The 7,229-nt window shown below is 37.6% G+C and overlaps 1 pseudogene across 1 annotated transcript; it reads left to right on the top strand.

Annotated features, from left to right (window-relative positions):
- Window positions 1-1,056: 1,056 nt before the first annotated feature.
- Window positions 1,057-1,995, top strand: LOC308357130 (putative olfactory receptor 3A4; annotated as a pseudogene). The gene has a single exon. The product of its transcript is annotated as a putative olfactory receptor 3A4 (transcript).
- The last annotated feature ends 5,234 nt before the right edge of the window (window positions 1,996-7,229 follow it).

Here is a 7,229-nt window from a genome sequence, read left to right as displayed (position 1 = left end):
AGACAGATCACTGTGAATTTTATTAGGGTGACCACTCTGGGGAAAGGCAAGCATCATCCAGCTGATCATGTGGCTGGGCCAGACTTTGCCCTTATCTGGTCATCAGGTCCATGATAGTATGTGTGTTGGATGACGTGAAACTAGAGCCAGGAGACAGAAAGGCCAGAAGCTAAGTGATGGTGGAATTGGAAGCAGAGGGAATTCAGAGGCTAGGTATCTGCTTGTTTTTCTTCATGAGAGAGCTCAACTAGGTATCCATGCTACCACCTGGGAGCTTAAGCCTACAAATTCTCACCCTGCTCAAAAATTATTTTTTATTTATTTATTTTTTTTTACATTGTTCTTACTCAGTTAAAGATCAGTACTTTGGAGCCCAAATTTCCCAAATTCTATATGGAGAAATGCAATATAATCCCATGGTTTAGGAAATCTACAAGGCTGGTAGCCACCAACTGTGGAGTTGGAAATGTCCTCAATGATATCTTCTCATTTCATTTCATTGTTTTCAATGAAGCCGACCAAGGTTCAGCTTCACAAGTTAATCTCTTAATCTCTGGGCAACAACAAGCATCTCACTACAGTCATCATACATGATGACCTGTGTATGTGGAGATCGTGGGGACACAGGTTGGGGGAACATGCCTTTCCATCCACTTCCCCTCAAGCCTCTATTTCATCCCATGGGATCTCTCATACCCAAATTATGGCCATGCCACCATCTGCAGGCAAGGAGCTTTCTTCTTGAAACTTTGTTCTCAAGAAAGTCATCTTTCTCTTTAACTTTCAAAGATTACATTTGTTCCTCATTTATGTCCATTCATCTACTTCCGTTTGAGTCTGTCCAATGCTACTGTTCTTACCCATTTAGTGTCAAGTTTATCAAGTTTCTTCCAGTATGTAACAATCTTTAATTTTCTATTAAATCTTATGTTCCTGCATCCTGTCCATCTCCTGGATGTTGCTGCACTTGGTGGTTGCCATCAGGCTCTCATTCTCCTTTGACCACCATTAGCACCTCCTAGTTTTGCCCAGTTCTACTGCTGGTGGAAGAAAGCCATGGATCCGGGGGTTTCAGGAGATGATTCCATCGTCACTGAGTTTGTGTTACTGGGCCTAACATAGACTCCAGCTCTACAGCCCGTCTTTATCATCTTCCTTTTCGCTTTTGTAGCTACTGACTGTTTGGGGCAACATCAGTATCCTGGCTGCCAGCCTCACTGAACCCAAATTCCACAACCCCATGGACTTCTTTCTGGGGAATGTGTCCCTGCTGGATGTTGGATGCATCTGTGTCACTGTCCCTGCCATGCTGAGGTGCTGCATGTCCAAAAACAGAAGCATTCCCTACATGGCCTGCCTCTCCCAGCTTTTCTGCTTCCACCCCCTTGCAGGAGCGGACTGCTTCCTGCTGACAGTCATGGCCTCTGACCTCTACCTGGCCATCTGCCAGCCCCTCACCTACAGCACCCACATGACCTGGGGAATCCAGCAAATGCTGGCTTGTGGGCATGTCATGTGTCCTTTCCTTCACCAATGCACTGACCCAAAGTGTTGCCTATCCACTCTTAACTTCTGTGAACCCCCCATGTGATCAATCACTTCTATTGTGACCTCCCACAGCTCTTCTGGCTCTCCTGCTCCAGCACCCAACTCAACGAGCTGCTGCTTTTCGTAGCAGCAGCCTTCATGGGGGCCCCCTTGGTCCTCATCACTGGGTCCTATGCACACGTGGCAGCAGCAGCCCTAGGAATCAGCTCTGCTAAAGGCAGAAAGAAAGCTTTCTCCACATGTGGCTTCCATCTCAGCATGGTGGGCATATTCTATGGGACAGGTGTCTTCAGCTACATGAAGCTGGGCTCAGTGGAGGCCTCAGACAAGGACAAAGGGATCGGCATTCTCATTGCTGTCATCAGCACCATGCTGAACCTACTCATCTACAGCCTCTGGAACACCGATGTGCAGCGGGTTTTCACAGGCAGACAGTCTTCAGAGTGAGATCCCTCCTCTGGCCTTAATGAATGTCATAGCTCTTTGTCTTTGCAGCTCCCAAAAGGTATTGTGATGAGTGGAAATGGGAAATGAATATGACAAAATGGGGTTAGAGACTGGCTTAGGAAGGAGAGGACAATAAAGATGACAATAGCTACCACTTATGATATACGACAGGCCTTGTTCTAAGTGACTGACATCTACTAACTCATTTAATCCTCATAACAACCTTATGAGGTAGATACAGATTTCCAAATTACACATTAGGAAACTGAACCTCAGAGAGGTTAAGTAATTTGCCAAAAGTCACACAGCTAATGAACAGCAGAGCTGGGATTTGAACCCAGGCAGGCTAAATCTTTACTGCATCTTATTTCAAGGAGGAAGGATATCTGTAAGGGGTGTGTGTGTGTGTGTGTGTGTGTGTGTGTGTGTGTGGTGGGGGGTAGGGGGTGGGGAATGGATAACAAAAAGAATTAAAAAGAAAAGGAAAATCAGGGATGCCTGGGTGGCTCAGTCATTTAAGCATCTGCCTTCAGCTTGGGTCATGGTCCCAGCGTCCTGGGAGCCTGCTTCTCTCTCTGCCTGCCTCTTCCCCTGCTTGTACTCTCTCTCTCTCTGACAAATAAATAAATTTAAAAAGAGAGAGAGAGAGAAAAGGAAAATCAGTTCTATAGGGAAAAAGCTATTTAAATAAAACAGTAATAGGAATTAAGAAATTTTTGTTCCTTTGACAAATTTATAGTTTGTTCCAGAGCAGCTGGTAGAGGCCGAAGGAATTGCTGGGAAGTCAATTTCAACAAATAAATTAACAAAAAGAAAACAATTTAAAAAAACAAGTCTGAGGGACTAGGCCCTGTTTAGAAATATCAGAGAGGTGAGGTAGAATATTTTACATACTCATTTCAACAATACAAAAATTATGTGTAATGGAGAAAGACGTTCAGCTCATTTGGAAAAATCTTCCCGGCTGAATGAAATCTTCATCATCTCTGATATAAACCTGAAACCAAGCCTTTCTCTCTGTATTGCTTTAAGGAGGAATGCACTTCATTTATTCTATTTACACCTTTAAACAGCTTTTTCCATAATACAATAAAAACACATGATTATTTAAAAAATTAGAAAGTTCAAAAAGAACAAAATTAAACTTACCCTTAAGTTTGACATTTGGAGATAATCATTATGGACATTAAACATATGATTGTTTAAAAAATTTTCATACTTAACATATATTAGCCAAAGTAGACTTATTCTATACTTAATGTCTATAATCTGCTTTTTTCAGAATAATGTAAAGGAACATCTTTTCATGATAATAAATACAGATCTTCCTCATCTTTTTCTATGGTTGCATAGTATTCCTTTGAATTAGTGTTTTGTATTCTTTGGGTAAATACCTAGTATTGTGATTGCTGGATCCTAGGATAGATATATTTTTAACTTTTTGAGAACTTCCATACTGTTTTCCACAGTGGCTGCACCAGTTTGCATTTTCACCAACAGTACAAGAGGGTTCTTTTTTCTCCACATCCTCGCCAACACCTGTTGTTTCTTGTGTTGTTGATTTTAGCCATTCTGACAGGCGTGAGGTGATATCTCATTGTAGTTTTGATTTGTACTTCCCTGATGGTAAGGGATGATAAGCATCTTTTCATGTGTCTGTTGGCTATCTGGGTGTCTTCTTTGGAGAAATGTCTGTTCATGTTATTTGTTTTTGGGGTATTGAGTTTTATAAGTTCTTTATGTGTTTTGGATACTAACCCTTTATCAGATATATGTCATTTGCAAATATCTTTTCCCATTCTGTACATTGATTTTAATTTTGTTCCTTGTTTCCTTTGCTGTGCAGAAGCTTTTTATTTTGATGCTTTATTTTAGTTTATTTTGCTTTTTCCCCCTAGCCTCAGGAGATATATCTAGTAAGAAGTTCTTATGGCCGATGTCAAAGAGGTTGTTGCCTGTGCTCTTTTCTCGTATTTTTATGGTTTCAGGTCTCATATTTATGTCTTTAATCCATTTTAAATTTATATTTGTGTATGGCATAAGACAATGGTCCAGTTTCATTTTGTTGCCTGTTGCTATTCAGTTTTTCCAACACCATTTGTTGAAAAGACTGTGTTTTCCCATCAGTTATTCTTCCCTGCTTTGTCAAAGATTAATTGGCAATATGCTTTTGAGTCTATTTCTGGTTTTTCTGTTTTGTTCCATTGATCAATGCCTCTATTTTTGTGCCAGTGCCATGCTGTTTTGATTACTATAGCTTTGTGATAGAACTTCAAGTCCAGAAATGTGATGCTTCCCACTTTGCTTTTCTTTTTCAAGTTTCCATTGGCTATTCAGAGTCTTTTGTGGTTCCATACAAATTTTAGAATTGTTTGTTCTCATTCTGTGAAAAATGCTGTTGTTATTTTGATAGGGATTGCATTAAATGTGTGATTGATAGGATTGATAGGGATTGCATTAAATGTGTAGATTGCTTTTAACAATGTTCTTCTGATCCGTGAGTATGAAACATCTTTCCATTTTTAAAAATATCTTCTCTAATTTCTTTTATTCGTATTTTATAGTTTTCAAGGAATAAAACTTTCACCTCTTTAGTTAGGTTTATTCCTAGATATCTTATTATTTTTGGCACAGTTGTAAATGGGAATGATTCCTTAATTTTTCTTTCTGCTGCTTCATTATTGGTATATAGAAATAAAACATTGATTTTATATCTTGTGATTTTACTGGATTTGGCTATCAGTTCTAGCAATTTTTCGAAGGAGTCTTCTGGGTTCTCTATATAGAGTATCATGTCATCAGCAAATGGTGAGTTTTACCTCTTCCCTGGCAATTTGGATGCTTTTTTATTTCTTTTTGTTGTCTGATTGCTGTGGCTAGGACTTCCAGTACTATGTTGAATAGAAATGGTGAGAGTGGACATCTTTGTCTTGTGTCTTGTTCCTGACCTTAAGGGAAAAGCTTAATTTTTCCCCTTGAGGATGATGTTAGTCTTGCATTTTTCATATATGGCTTTTACGATATTGAGGTATGTTCCCTCTAAACCTACTTTGTTGAGTTGTTTTTTTTTTTTTTAATCATGAATGGATGTTGTACTTTGTCAAATATTTTTCTGCATCTATTGAAATGATTATATGGTTTTATCCTTTCTCTTATTGATGTGATCATTCATGTTGATTGTTTACAACTATTGAACCCAGGAATAAATCCCACTTGATTGTGGTGAATGATTTTTTTAATGCATTGTTGGATTCAGTGTGCTAGTATTTTGTTGAGGATTTTCACATCTATGTTTATCAGGGATATCGGCCTGTAGTTGTCTTTTTTAGTGTTGTCTTTACCCGGTTTTGGTATCAGGATAATACTGGCTCTGTAGAATTTTTTGGAATATTTGAGAAGAATTTCCTTTTCAATTTTTTTGGAATCGTTTGAGAGGAATAGCTATTAACTCTTCTTTTAAGGTTTGGTAGAATTTGCCTGTGAAGCCATCTTGCTCTGGACTTTTGTTTGTTGGGAGTTTTTTGATTACTGATTTAATTTATTTGCTGGTTATCAGTCTGTTCAAATTCTCTATTTCTTTCTGTTTCTGTTTTGGTAGCTTATATGTTTCTTAGAATTTATCCATTTCTTCCAGGTTGTTCAATTTATTGGCATGTAGCTTTTCATATTATTCTCTTGTAATTGTTTGTATCCTGTAGTGTTGGTTATTTCTCCTCTCTCATTTATGCTTTGATTTGAGTGCTTTCTCTTTTTTTATTTTATTTTTATTTTTAAAAAGGTTTTTATTTATTTATTTGACAAGAGAGTGAGAGAAGCAGTAGAGGGAGAGAAGGGGGTGAAGCAGACTCCCCGCTGAGCAGGGAGCTTGATGCAGGACTTGATCCTAGGACCCTGAGAACATGATCTGAGCCAAAGGCAGACACTTAACTGACTGAGTCACCCAGGTGCCCCTTTTTTCTTTTTGTATTGATAAGTCTGGCTAGAGGTTTGTCGATTTTGTTGATTTTTTTCAAGAACTAGCTCCTGGTTTCATTGATCTGTTCTATTTTTATTTTTTTATTTTTTAGTTTCTGTATCATTTATTTCTGCTCTAATCTTTATTAGTTCCTTCCTTCTGCTGGCTTAAGGTTCCATTTGTTGTTCTTTTTCTAGCTTTTTTAGGTGTAAGGTTATATTATTTGAGATTTTTCTTGTTTCTTGTGATAGATCTGAATTGCTCTATATTTCCTTCTTAGTACTCCTTGTCCTGCATCCCAAAGATTTTGGACTATGTTCATTTTCATTTGTTTCTATGTACTTTCTTATTTCTTCTTTTGATTTCCTGGTTGACCCATTCATTGCTTAGGAGCATATTATTTAACCTCCATATATTGGTGATCCTTCCAGATTTTTTCTTATGGTTGACTTCTAGTTTCATAGCATGTGGTCAGAAAAGATGCATGATATGACTTCAGTCTTCTTCAATTTGTTGACACTGGTTTTGTGGGTTAACATGTGATCTATTCTAGAGAATGTTCCACGTGCACTTGAAAAGAAAGTGTGTTCTAGTGCTTTAGGTTGAATATATCTGTTAGTCCATCTGATGCAGCATGTCAGTCAAAGCCATTATTTTCTTCTTTATTTTCTGTTTAAACAATCTGTTTACGTTCATTGACGTAAGTGGGTGTTAAGGTCTCCTGCTATTATTGTATTATTATCAATGAGTTTCTTTATGTTCATTATTAACTGTTTTATGTATTTGTGTGCTTCTATGTTGGGTACATAAATATTTACAATTTTTATCTTCCTTTTGGATTGTGCCCTTCATATAATGTCCTTCTTTATCTCTTGTTATAGTCTTTGTTCCAAAGTCATTTTGTTTGAAAAAAGTATGCTATTCTGGCTTTTTTTTTTTTTTAATCCATTCACATGATAGATCATTCTCTATCCCCTCACTTTCAATTTGCAGGTATCTTTAGGTCAAAAATGAGTCTCTTATAAGCAGCATTTAGATAAGTCTTCATTCCTTTATCCATTCTGTCACCCTTTGTCTTTTGATTGGGGGCATTTATTCTGTTTACATTCAAAGTAATTATTGATAGTTATCTATCTAGTGCCATTTTATTACTTGTTTTGTGGTTGTTTCTGAAGATTTTCTGTGATCCTTTCTTGTCTTCTGTCTTTCATGTTTTGCTGATTTTCTTTAGTGATTTATTTGGTTTTCTTTCTCTTTATTCTTTGCATGTTTGTTGGTG

The sequence above is a fragment of the Martes martes genome (genome assembly GCF_963455335.1).
Source record: "Martes martes genome assembly, chromosome: 16".
NCBI classification, from domain to species: Eukaryota; Metazoa; Chordata; class Mammalia; order Carnivora; family Mustelidae; genus Martes; species Martes martes.
Note: the sequence above shows the minus strand (reverse complement) of the source record. Positions and strands in the feature narration are given on the sequence as shown.